Below are 13,665 nucleotides of genomic sequence, written 5' to 3'. Positions count from 1 at the left end.
AGATGAGTCGGTCATCAGCAGCTCTAGCCCACGTCCCTCCTGACCCGTCCTCTCCTGAGTGAAATTAAAGCTGCAGTATGTCACTTTTATATAAATATTTTTTTTTTCACATATTTTTTTTAAAACTGTCATTATGTTGTGACAGTATGGTATGAGAGGTAATCTGTGAAAAATCTATTTCCTCTGCCTTCTCTAAGTGCTAGAAACAACCAGTCAGAGGCAGGAGAGTTTTAGTGCTGTCAATCAGATTCTGCTCATTCTTGGTGAGCAGATTGTGATCTGCTGCTCATTCTTCCTCCTCCTCGATTTGTGCCGTGCTGCAGCTAGCATAGCACAGAGCTGTGCAGATTCAAACTGTAAATGCTCAGTTTATTTAGCATAGCCACCAATGTCGGCAGATAAACGGTTTCTTGTAATAAGTTGCTTCTCCACCATTAGCACATATAGCAGTGAATGAATGAGGCTAATTAACAGAGCTAAGAGCGTCCTATTGTTCTGATTGGTTGTTTTGGTCAGATTGGTGCATTACTTTAACCAGTAATAGTAATTCAGGAAGGAGGTGGAGAAGATTGATTGTTTTCACAGATTATCTGTGTCATAACAAACTGCTACATCATGACAGCTTTAACTAATATGAAGAAAACATAACAGCTGAGAACAGCTATCTAAAAGTAATTTTCTTGTGTTTATATATTTTTTTTATCTTGTAAAATCACACAGACCACTATAGTGGTCAGTCGTTCATCATACAGTACACTGCCAACTACTGGCCATTCACTGCAAGTGCAAGAAAATGCAGTTAAATCCAATATGGCAGACAGATGAAAAAGCATGCTGACCCATTCAGGAATATCCAGTCCCTCTTTATACCATAGAAAACTCTTGCAGATAAAACATATATTGTGACATCAATCAACTCATTAAGACTAATACTACTGATGTAGTTTCCAAATAACAACCATGTTTTTGGAGAAATTACAAATGATCACCTGTCCACTAAAGTGGACGTCATGCAAAAATAAACCCAAACGAGAGACATGAAGAGACCAAGAGGAAACCAGGGAGGAGGAGCAACAAGACGAACTGACGGGTAACAGTCTGTGATTTGACTAATTAGAGATGTGATTACATGTTTATCTGCTAATAGAATAAAAACGTCTGTTTATGTGGCTAAAAGTTAGTTTGGTGTAAAGTGGAGGTAATGTGCTAAAAAAGATCAAGTTAAGGACAAACATAAATACAAAAATAGAAAAAGAGAACTGATGTTACATTGTGGAAAACAAAAAGACTACTGGAACTAAAATGTCCTTCATAAAAGAAACTATGAATCTCGTCTTTTTATAGACAAGAAATGTTACAAGAAATTCATGAGGAACGCTCTGTTATGGACAAAAGGACTCTGTGTTTTTTCTCTATTTTATCTCATCACATGGCTGCACCCTGACATCACCACAACATTTATCCCTGTTGTAAGACGATGTGTGTGTATCAGACCCCGCTTGGCACAGCACGGCCTGCTGGATGTTATGGGAGGTAATTTTGCAGTTGAAGGCAGAAAATGAAAAATTGAGACGGAAACAGGTTTCTGCTGCACCTGTTCCAAGTTCTCAGCCTCTTTCTCTTCAATCCACATCTTCTTCCAATGCTGGTGCCCAACAGGTGGAGAGGTTGGAGTTTGCTCCCCTCCAGACTCTGGAGCGATTACGACGCTGCCTCCTACTGGTGGCTTTCTGGTACTGCAGTAAAATTAATTACAACAGATGCCAACTCTCGAAATTAGAAATATACATAAAGACATATCAATTAATTTAAGATCAAAATAGAAAAATAAAATAAAAATAATCATGTAACATAATTTTTTCTTGCATTGATGAGTTTAATGGCAGCTGTGACATCCCTAATGCTGAAGTGTTACTGCGTGACCAATTTATTGAGCATGTTATTGATGGTTCTCTACGCCTTCCCCTATCTATGACTTTGCAGAAATATGACCCAGGTGATATTTTTTTCATTCTTCAACAATATATTTTGCATACAAGTCTAAAAACAGCACAGAGACTTTGAAGGCAGAGACGGCGTTGGAACATGGAGCGACGTTTTGAACGGTGAGTTTGGATCAGAGTGGTGAATGTTAACCAGACATTTAAAGCACTAACAGACCCAACCGAAGATTTTACTTTTTTTATTCCACTTATCTTTGAAACATATTTAACATGTTTATGAACTGCTGTTTTTTCATCTAGTGAATCCAAAAAGCTGTGCATTGAAAATGTACATATTTATAAATGAACTCTAAAGTAATTTATTAAAATGAATGCATGTGGCTTTATTTTTTTTATTTTAAATATTCACCAGTAATATGCATTATATTCAAGGTTTTCGGCTGTATCTACATTAAATTTGAAGAATTTTTTTCAAATCAACTGATATTCTTCAAGTTTTTACAATCAGAAGTTACATTTTGTCAGTTTTTATGGATCTTTCACAGTAATTTTTTATTTTATTTTTCATTTACTACTGACAAGCACATATTATATGTTCGCTCTAAATTTGGAGTAAAGCTCATTGCAGGTAGGCATGTTTATGTTTGACTTTCTGTGACCCATATTGAAATACTTTGTTGACTATTCATCACAGATCTGAAGACCCTGTGCCGGTTTTTCTTTGGATTAGTGATTTAGTGTGTTTAGCATTAGCAAGTGTGAACAACAGACTTTGTGAGGAGCCATTGAAAATGTCCTTTCCTTAAATATTATTTCCAAATGCTTCCAACATTTCCAAGTCTAACATGTGAAGTTGCAGAGAGCATGCAGCATGCGGCTCAGGAGACTAAAGCAGAGCATCACTGCTGTGATTTGTTCAGTCGTGGCTCTGAAAACAGATAACTTGTGTTTCTTTTCATGTTTCCTTTGGCCTCAGCTGTGGGAACATGACTGACTCCTCGTCTACCAATGACTCCTTCCCTCCTTTGGTTGACTCTCCCAGCTTTATGTTTTTTGACATGTGCTTCCACTCCATCTCTGCTGTCTACATTTACTTCGGCTACACCTTTCTCCACATCATCCTCCTGCTGCCCCTCTCCACCTCAGTTCTCTGCTGGGGTTATCAGCAGGGGAAACAACAACGACGTTCCTCAGCATCGTTCATGAGCCACTTCGACTACTACACCTACATCATGGCCGCCACGGAGCTGATTGGAATATTTGGAGCCGTCCTTCACATTTTCAGCACCGTTCTCCACCTTATGGAGTTGATGTTTTGGGGTATTTGTATTTTTTCGTTTTCCTGGGGCGCACAGATGTTTTTGCCGGTCATGATCTGCCTGGATCGCTACCAGGCCGTAGTTTTTCCCATCACCTACATAAGGCTAAGGCAGAGAGGTGGACTCCGTGTCAGAAACATTTGCACTGCGGTGATTTTTCTGCTGTGCAGTGCAAACATGTTCTCAGTAGAAACTCTGATCAAACACCCTCAGATCAGCATAGTGCCAGCCTGCGCGTCGCTGCTCTGTGTAGCTACAGTGTGTTTCTGCAGCGTGTCAGTTCTGTGTGTTCTGATCCGACCGGCGCCCGGGGCGGGGGGTGCTGACAGGGCTCAGGTCGACCCCGTAAAGAGAAAGGCTTTCAACACTATTGTCATCATTATGGGGGTGCTGCTTTTGAAATTTGCAGGGAATCTGGCTTGCCTAATGGTGAGCTCCTCACTCCAGACCGGTGACAGTCTCCAGTGTGTAATACGAGCTTCACAAACGTTTTTCAACCTGCCCACCTCTTTGGTGTTACCGCTTCTGTTTCTGCACAGAAACGGGAAACTACCAGGATGCAAACACACATCAGAGTCCGGCTGAGGATCACATGACTACGTTCTCTGGCTTGTCGACCAAATGCTAACAGTTATACTGAATAATCAGCAAAACTATCAACTTAAAATGTTTCAATAGTTTGTAGTATTTATTGCAATAACAGTTAAAGCTACAGTAACATTTGTTTGAACATCAGAGCTAAAAAAACACAACATAAAAATTTAAACTTACCAATCATCAAATAATTTAGTTTTAGTCTTGTTTTATATAGTTTTTATCATATTTCAGTCACCTGGAGTTATCTCAGTCATAATCTAGTTTTCATTGACTTTTTATGCTACATTTAAGCCGATTGTTATTTTAACTTTGTCAGAAATTTGGTTTGCATGACTCCCCACTAAAATCATGAGTTTTTTGTGTCTAGTGCATCTATTTCTATTTGTCGATATCTAAAAACTTAAAATAGTAGGTAAATGAATAATAACTATATCTTTAATTATTATTACATGCACTATTATTTTTTAACTTTTTCTATATCTAACCATGTTTTATTTAAGATCAGAAAAACCTGACCTATGCGTTTAACTTTGTAAAGTAACAAACAGCAAATAAAATACTCTAAACCAGTTTTGGTGTCTTTGTTTCTGTTTTCTGACTAACAGAATAAACTTGACTGTCTAAAGAAGTTTACTGCTTTCTGACATGACATTTTTCTCTCCATATTGTTGCCACATGTAGAGATAATAACACAACCAGTTGGGTTCACCTTAGAGTCTAAATGCAGCATCAGATAATAACTTTAGCTTCACATAAGACAATCTAGATGACATAAATTAAATGGATTATCCAACAATTTTGAAAATAAAGTACAACTTTATTTTTACAGTTTGTTAAATAAGCAGTTTAGTACCTATTGCATTGCAAAGTTCTGTTCAGTACAGCAATATTTACAAATATAAACACATTCAATGGACGTGACTTGAAAAAAATAAAATCCAGCAGTGGAAAATAATGTTAATATGACTTAACCTCCTCCTCTTCTTTAAACATCTAAACTAATAATATTAGTAATTAGTAATAAAATATTCCCCACACTCTGAATTCACAACTAAATAAAATCAACGGAAAACATTTATGAACAATCTAAGTAATGTAAGCTGCTGTCGTCAAATAATTCACAGAAAACAGTAAAAGCATGTTTTTCATTAAACATAAGAATCAGAGACTTCAAAATAAATGAGAAAGTTTTGCAAACGCGTCAGGAATGGATAAAGAGTCTTTAGAGTCATCGCTAAAGGTTGAACTGAACTGTTAATGTTTTTATCTTTTTTAATCTTTTTTCTTTTTCTTTAAAAAAATTCTCTTTGTCTTTCTAATTGTTTATTCACTGTCACATGCTGTTTTTATTTTATGTAAAGCATTTGAAATGCCTTGCTGCTGAAATGTGTTATACAAATAAAATTTGATTGATTGATGGAAAACCAAACTTGTTTGAACTGAGTATTTCTATAGTCCTTGTTTTTTGCACCTACTTCTTGACACCTTGATTCAAACCGATCGTATTTAGTGACTAATCCGCCTGTTTATGGAAACTTTTTGGAAGTTCTCTCTCTTGCAGAAATCTCGTCACTTATGGCCACAAAAACAACACGACAACTTTCCTGCTCTGTGGAGGTACAGCAGAGGTAGAACCAAACTGTTGGGTAAATTAAACCAGCCGACACTAACATAGAAAATGCAGCTAAAGGTTTTATCTATCAGGGGAGACGTTTCAAAGGCAGTGGCAAGAAGGTACCCAATGAACCACAGCCACTGGATGCTGGATATGGCCATGATGGTTTGTAAAGCTCTCTGCTTTGACTGGCCAACCTGCCTCTTTTCTCTGCCTCCATCGGCCGGTCCTGGACGAATCAGAGTCCAAAGAACGGAGACGCTGCAGAAAGATGTGAGAAGAGTGGAAACAGGCAAAAAGCCGAACACAGTAAAGTTGGCGTTGTGAGTGTTTACAGTTCCATAAATGGACGTTGCTGCAAAGCACAGCAGCCAAACACACGAAATGCCGATGTTTCTCAGCCTGAGTCCATAAGAACTCCTCAGGCCCACATAGGTGACGGGGTGAACAACAGCCAGGTACCAGTCTATACAGGTGAGGTTATGGAAGCTTATCTCTCCCCAGAGAGTGAGGGTGGTAACACTCAGCCCTGCTTTCATCAGAGCCAAGTTTTTAATCTTTTCTCCTGAAAAGTAGCAAACAAACCCAAAGACCCAGATGAGCTCCATGGCAGCCTGGTGGTAGGTGAAGAGGTCAGAGTGGCTGGATGTTGAAAAGGACTGGTGCAGGCGCCATCTTTGATACCCCAGGTAGAGGATGAAGGTGCAGAGAGGGAGGATGAGGATGGCCTTAGTGGAAGTCAAAGCAGTGCTGACCAGAACTCCAACTTCTGCGGTGGCACAGTCGACGGCCAGGAGGCTGTGGTTGGAGGCTGATGAGTTCACTGACATCGTTACTGTGTTAAAAAGACGATAAGAACCCATGGAGAGGAAGAAACAACACAACAATAAGAAATTAACTCAGAAATATCTATCTATCAGAGTTAATGTGAATCTTAGTAATTCCCTTTCTGTGTATATAAAACACACAAAACTACCAGACATATGTAGAGCACTGACCTGGTGAATAGCGCTGTCTCAGCTGTGCTCCAGGTGTGTGAACAGACGTACCGCTGTCACCTGCCTCTGCCTGTGTGAACACACTGACTTCACGTCACTTGATGCTTTTGCATGTTGCATCACAAAAACATGATTTACTGAGAATAAAATGTACAGATTATTTTCAGCCTTTTCCTCACCAAGTAAATCAGATAATGGTGCAGAGCTCCTTCGGTACGTCAATGTGAATATTTAGTATTCTATGTCTAATACTTTAAACACTGTTGTTGTTTTGCTACTTGTTGACCAATCTTCTAGCTTATGGCACCAAAAGAGCAAAATATCTGACTAAAACACATAAAATGAATTCATCAGATTATAAATGTGTCTTTGAACTGATGAAGTCCACTAATATTTTATATATTTCCTAAAATATAAATGTTATTTTAAGAGCATATTAGTTTTAAATGACTTGCAGACATTGAAAGATGTTTATTCAAACCAAAGTGTTTAGTGCAGAGGGAAAACAGGAGACATGTAAATGCAGCTGGATTATGATTTATATTACATTATTTTAATGGATATGAACTGAGTTTGACCTGCAAATGAACTGTGCTTAAAATAATCAAATGAGACCAAGAACTGAACCCTGAGGGACACCATACAAGAAGGGAGTTTATTGGTTTACAAACATGAAAAAAGTGACTCTGTACAACAAATAAGATTAAATACTTTTTTTTACAGATATGCACATAAAAAGATGAAATAATTTACCAAATCGCAAAGAAAATATCAATTAGTTTTTCTAATATTTTCACAGAAAATGATTAAAAGAAACCAAAATCAGATTGAAGTGACTGTTTTAGAGAGAAAGGGTCCTAACTCGGTGATGAATAAGTGAAGTAATAATTCAGAGCAGATCTCATTCAGACTCGGTGTTTACAGATGCTCAGTTTTCCTGCTCGGTGTAGAAAGAGTAAAGGCAACACCAGACTTCCCGGCACCGTCAGCCAGGCAGCAGCTGACTGGATCTTACAGCGACTGTCCGCATGTCTGGGATCCGTCAGCAGGCTGGAGAAGAGGACGCCCACAAACCTCAACCACAGCGCCCCCATGATGGCCACGATGGTGTGGAAAGCCCTTCGCTTTGACTGGTCAACACTGGACTTGTCCTTGGCTTCCTTTCTCGGCCCGGAATGAATCAGAACGTAAAGAACCGAGACGCTGCAGAAAGAGACGAGAGCCAAGAAGGAAACCAAGGCACACGTCTGTATGATGAAGAGGGCAGAACCACGAAGCCACTGATTCTGGATCAACGCCGCGAAGCACAGCAGCCAGACGCATCCGGAGCTGATGTTCCTGATCCCGCCAGAATGTCTCAGACTGCGGTACGTGACGGGATGGACCACCGCCACGAAACGCTCCACGCAAGTGAGGACATGAAACAGAGACTGTCCGGGCGACGTGAAGGAGAACATGGCCTGCGCCACGGTCAGCAGACCTCTGCTGCTCCCCAAGGCGCCGCAGCAGTAAAGGCCGCAGGCCAAGATGCTGAGCAGCTCCAGCAGGATCACGTTGTACGTGAAGACGTCAGAGTGGCTCGTCTGGGTCGCCGTGGCAACGCAGCGCTGCTTCCTCCATCGCCTCCAGCCCGAGTGTAAGATGAGGAGGAACAGCGGGATGAAGAAGATGTTGGTGACGGTGAAGCTTGTGAAGATTAGGATTCCAACTCTGGAGTTTACGCAAGAGCTGATCCCTAATTCAGAAGAGTTTGAGCTGTTTGCAGACATTTCCACCAATCTGAGAGCAAAAAGCATAAAAATCACTGTAACATAAACAACTTAGTAAGAAATGACCTCACAAAAAAAAAACATTGAAAGGTTGCAAAGTCTTAAATATATTGAAAGTATAATGAAAAGTGGTGTAAGGAAAATAATTATGTAAACTCTCACTATAGAAAGCTTGATGTGGCAGCATGAGTTTGGTATTTTCACTAATTTAGGGATAATTTTCTGACTCCAAGACTCCTGAATGTTTATGCAAATATTTTACAATCAACAATAATCATATTCCAAATGATCGGCAGACATGTTTGATTATTGGAGAAAAACCATTTATGACAACCACAGTTTTCAATATATTTATTATTTCTGTGTTGGAAAATGTGAGCAATTAAGTTACATAAAATGACCTCACTGCTGAGAAAATAACATTTTTCTGTCTGTAATGATCAACATGGAAATGTGAAGCTTTTTTTGATCATGTAGAAATAAATATTTTGGTAGTGGTGCTGCTGGTAACAGCTGATCCACTGCCTGTTGCTACGGACCGAAGCTACATGAATCAAGAAAAAAGAGAATAATTAAACTTACTTACGGAGAGAAATCATTGTCGTTTTCAGCACATTTTTGAAAAATACATTTTGCCCTACTAATCTTATGATTATGAAGGAATTATCTGGAGAAAATTATTTTGTTTCCACAAGACAGATAAAGTCATCAAACAAAAAAAATGCAGCGGACGGCAACTGTCAGGTTTAATAATTCAGCTTTGACAGATTAAAATAATAATTCTGTAATAATTAAACTCACTTTCTCAGCTGTTTCCTTTTATGGCTCATCTCCTGCAGCAGACCTCCTCTGTATTTAGTCAATACAAAATAGTTGTAGTTTATGTGTGTTTTACTGTCAAGGTGACAAATGGCTCCTCGACTCTGACTTTGCATATTGCAAAAATAATTGTGTGGCTAAACTCTATTCTGCAAGCAAATTGGATTTTTGCATCAGTCTTGACACACAAGCACAGATACATGCAGATTGATCTGATTTGAATGGCAGCAGTTTTTGTTTGCAGGTCATTTCATGTCAGCCTGTTGCATGAAATGATGGATGAGTTTGATCCCAGGAACAAATCCTCTGTGACTGTGAACTTAATCTAAATAAAACAGTAGAAAACATTCAGACCGAATCACTGAAAAAGGTTCTGCTGTGTTAAAGGGACTGAAGGGATAATCAAGTTATTGATGGATTTAATTAGAGCATAAATCAGGTTCCAAAGTGGAAACATTTGATTTGCAAAACAATCAGTTTGCAGGACATTCAAATTTTAGATTTAACAAAGATGTAATAAGTATGCAGACTGGGTAAAGTTATAAAGTTAGATTTTGGACATTTTGAGGCCAAAATTATTAGTCTTTTAAAAGACTAATAATTCATTTGTCTCCTAAACCTGTAGCATCAGCAAGTAATGAGCAAATAGAAAGCAGAAAGTTCTCAGATTAAAACATTTTATAAGATTTATCTGGGAACCAGTTCAATGCAGTGAGTCTAACAAAAGTAAAAAGGATGACTGACTGCAAGAATCTCTCCAAAACAGTATGTAAAATTATAGGTAGGTAAGATAAGGTAATTTTATTTATATAGCACATTTTCAGCAACAAGGCAATTCAAAGTGCTTATAGCAAAACTGTTTTTATATTTCAAATTTGCTGACAATGACATATAAATTGCTTATTGCCTCTTCCTAAGTCTACAAACTCCAGATTTAATATAAACTTTATTTTATGCTAGTTTTCTCAGGCTTTACCCTTTTGCTGAATATTAATCAAAACTGTGATAAAAATGTTCTAACATCTATATTCATAATATTCTAGGTTTAGTTTTCTGTTTCTGAAAACATCCTAAAGTTTCTGTTCATTTTCTACCTGCAGTTTTTCTCCAGTCTGGTTTCCCTGCTGATGTTCCTCCATCCATCCATCCATCCATCCATCCATCCATCCATCCATCCATCCATCCATCCATCCATCCATCCATCCATCCATCCATCCATCCATCTTCCTCCCCAGCATTCCCTCTCCATTCCAGCTCACTGTTATAATTGCTTTCCTTTCAATTTTCACTTTTGTGTTTCTTCCTTTTCTCTGTGCATCATTATTTTTTTTTAATTAAACATGATAAATGTTATTCTGCCCTTTTCCTGCTAGAATTTAGTTTCTATGTCACAGAACAACAGGAGCAGCAGATTAGAGCAAATTTACTTTCAATCAGTAGCCAGAGCTGACACAAAGAAACTCATACCTTTACAAATGAACGTTTGGTCATAAATCAGTCGATGCTCTTCATAGAAAGTTTGGTATTAAACCACCAAACTTACAAACATACAAAGGGACCAGAACTTTATTCCCTTTATTTAAATGAAACGCAGCTGAAATCTCTTTCTGATCTGTTTATTACTTTATAATGTGATTGGTTATTTCTGTAGGATTATTATCTTGATTGATCAAGTTTTATGCTAACATCCTGGTGTCGTTTTTCAGTGTTTGACGCTGTTATTACATTTCAAAATGTTGCTGAAATAATTCACCTACTATTAGGTATGAATGTAATGCAAGAAATACTCAGAATAATTCAGTATAAGATCTTTATTATAGGAATTAACATATCAATGTTGCTTTAGTTTTGCTTCAGTCGGATGATGACGTAGTTGTACTTTGGATATAATTATGAAAAGGTTGTGAACTTCTGAGGCCTCAGCTGGAGCTCCAACATTGTGACAGAAATAATTTACAAACCGCAGAAATTACAATGTGTTTGTTTGAAACACCTGCGTCTGGCTGCACAGGGGGTATAAACCAAGCAACGTGCTGCAGCAGGAAACCATCTGCGCTCGTCTTTGGTCAGGTAGGCTTCTGTCTGTTCTACTAATTTCAGTGTTAGACACCAAACGAGTCATTTTTAATTTTATTTTGCAAAGGGAATCCATATTCAGTTGATTAATCTGGTCAAGGTTACTAAAAGTCTATAACTTTTGATTAAATACTGAGAAATTCAAGCAAAAGGCAAATTACCCACAACACAACTAACATACTATAACCGTTTATTTCTTATTAGTTAGAGCTAATTATTTTTAGCTTTACAGACGTTTGTGGTTCCCCAATCAACAGATTATTCTGACATTTTAGTTTAAATCACATCAGGTTTTTTTATGATATTGATTATTGGTTATTTTTATGACCGATAATGTGTTGATCTGTCCAGAGAGGAGATGAATGGGGTGGGTGGCCATAATTTGACTTTTTATTCTTTAATTTTTCCTGTACCTAGTCAGTCATCCATTTCAAGAAAGAGGCAGATGCAGAGAAGCTGCAGAAATTACAATGCTTGCAAATGAGAAGAATATAAAATCAGCTAAATTCATTTGCAGAATTACAAAACATACAAGAAATAAACTGGTTTTTAAAAAGCATATCATTAAATCACTGCAGTTGCTACAAATCAAGACAAAAAGTGAATTTTAGACCAAACAATAAGTAAAAATTTCAGCCATTAAACACAGAGTAACTTTATCAACATTCAGGTATTTATTTTCTTTTTCCCCAACATGAATACATACAGTTACCTTGTTGTTGCACTTTGTAGATTCTCCATCATGACTAAAAAGAAAGTTTAGTCCCCACCTTGAATGATTTGACATGTCTTTGTCCCTCTCGTTCTCTTCTGATTCTCCGTCTTTTACAGCCTCACCTGTGTGAAAATGTTTGCCCAGCAGTTGCCCTCCGCTAACGACTCCGTGTCTCAGCCCTTCAACACGTCTGACCCTGGATATGGATGCTCCTCCTCAGCTGTCGCCACATACATGAGCTTAGCGTACCACTGTATCTACGTCAGCCTGGTTTTCCCCCTTTCTGTCGTCGTCCTCTGTTTGGGATTCAAGCGGTGGAAACCGCAGCGCTCCACCTCAAAGGTCATGGGTCACTCTGACTTCTTCACCTACAACATGGCCGCCGTTGAACTGGTTGGAGTCCTTGGAGCAGTTCTTGGTATTTGCTCCAAAGTCATGAATTTGCCAGGGATGGAGATAGTGGGGATATATATTTCCTCGTTTCCCTGGAACGCCCAGATGTTGCTACCGATGCTGATCTGTGTTGAGCGCTACCTGGCTGTGGTTCGACCGATCACCTACCTGAAGCTGAGGCAGGCCGTGGGAACCCGCATCAGAAACATCATCACTGCAGTCATTTGGCAGCAGTGCTTTGTGGGGATTGGTGGAGTGGCGCTGTTCACACAGTACACTCAGCTCAACCTTCTACCGTTCTCCATAATGGGACTTTGCTTAATCACTGTCATTTTCTGCAGCCTTTCGATTCTCTGCGTTCTGATTCGTCAGCCTCCAGGTAAAAAAGTTCAAGACAGGATGCAAACTGATAAAGCTAAGAGGAGAGCTTTCAAGATCATCCTGATAATTATGGGAGTGTTGATCATAAGATTTGGAGGCAATATGATTTCTTATCTAGTGAATGCTTTACCAACAACGAGCCACGATGTTTGGTGTATTGCCTCCATATTGGGGTCCTGGTCAAATCTGCCCAGCTCTATGGTGTTACCGCTGCTTTTTCTCCACAGAAACAGCAAAACAAGAAATAATCCAGGATGAGGAAAAAGGGCATCTTTGTCAAAAAGAACGTTGCAGCAACATTTGTGTTTAAACATTTAACTGACAATCAGTAGTTTACATCCTTACTTAGCCTGATTTAGCAAGTTGGACAAAACTAGCTTTTGTGGCAGTTATTTTTGATAGTATGTTTCAAATAAAAATTGACAATCTTTGCTTATTCTCTGCTACTAAGACATCCCATCAGCCTGTAAATATTTACATGTAGGTTTCTTTCTGTTTGACTCACTAGGTAAGTACACTGCAAAAACACAGTGTATTTTTGATTTTGTTTTTAAGTGAAAATATCTTATACACTCAAAATAAGACAAAAAAACAAGTAGTAACTTTTCAGCAGGAAACAACAGCTTTATTGAAGTAAATAATAATTAACGTTGTGGAGCCTCTTTTAGAGTCATTGGCTCCGCCCACAAGAAGACAATAAAAACAAAAACTCCAGTAAACACATATCAAAGTATACAAAATAAATGAAATAATCATAATACTGAAAAAAGAAACCTGTGATGAAAAATACATTTAAATTAACAGAAAACACTCAATTAATAAAACGCCTTGATGACGTCATTATGTAGTCATGTGACTCCTTCTCGGTGCGCCGCAGCTGTTTGAAAATCTGAACCGGGAAAATGTTTGGCGCTGAAAGTTACAGGCTGTGGAAATGACAACTGAGGCAGGAACACGGTGTGTGTTCACCACGACGAACCGCGCCGGTTGGAGCTGAAACCACAGAGTTATGTCAGGTGTGTGTGTGTGTGTGTGTGTGG

The sequence above is a fragment of the Poecilia latipinna genome, unplaced genomic scaffold (genome assembly GCF_001443285.1).
Source record: "Poecilia latipinna isolate Pla-1442-1.1 unplaced genomic scaffold, P_latipinna-1.0 Scaffold233, whole genome shotgun sequence".
NCBI lineage: Eukaryota > Metazoa > Chordata > Actinopteri > Cyprinodontiformes > Poeciliidae > Poecilia > Poecilia latipinna.
This window is presented reverse-complemented; position numbering follows the sequence as displayed.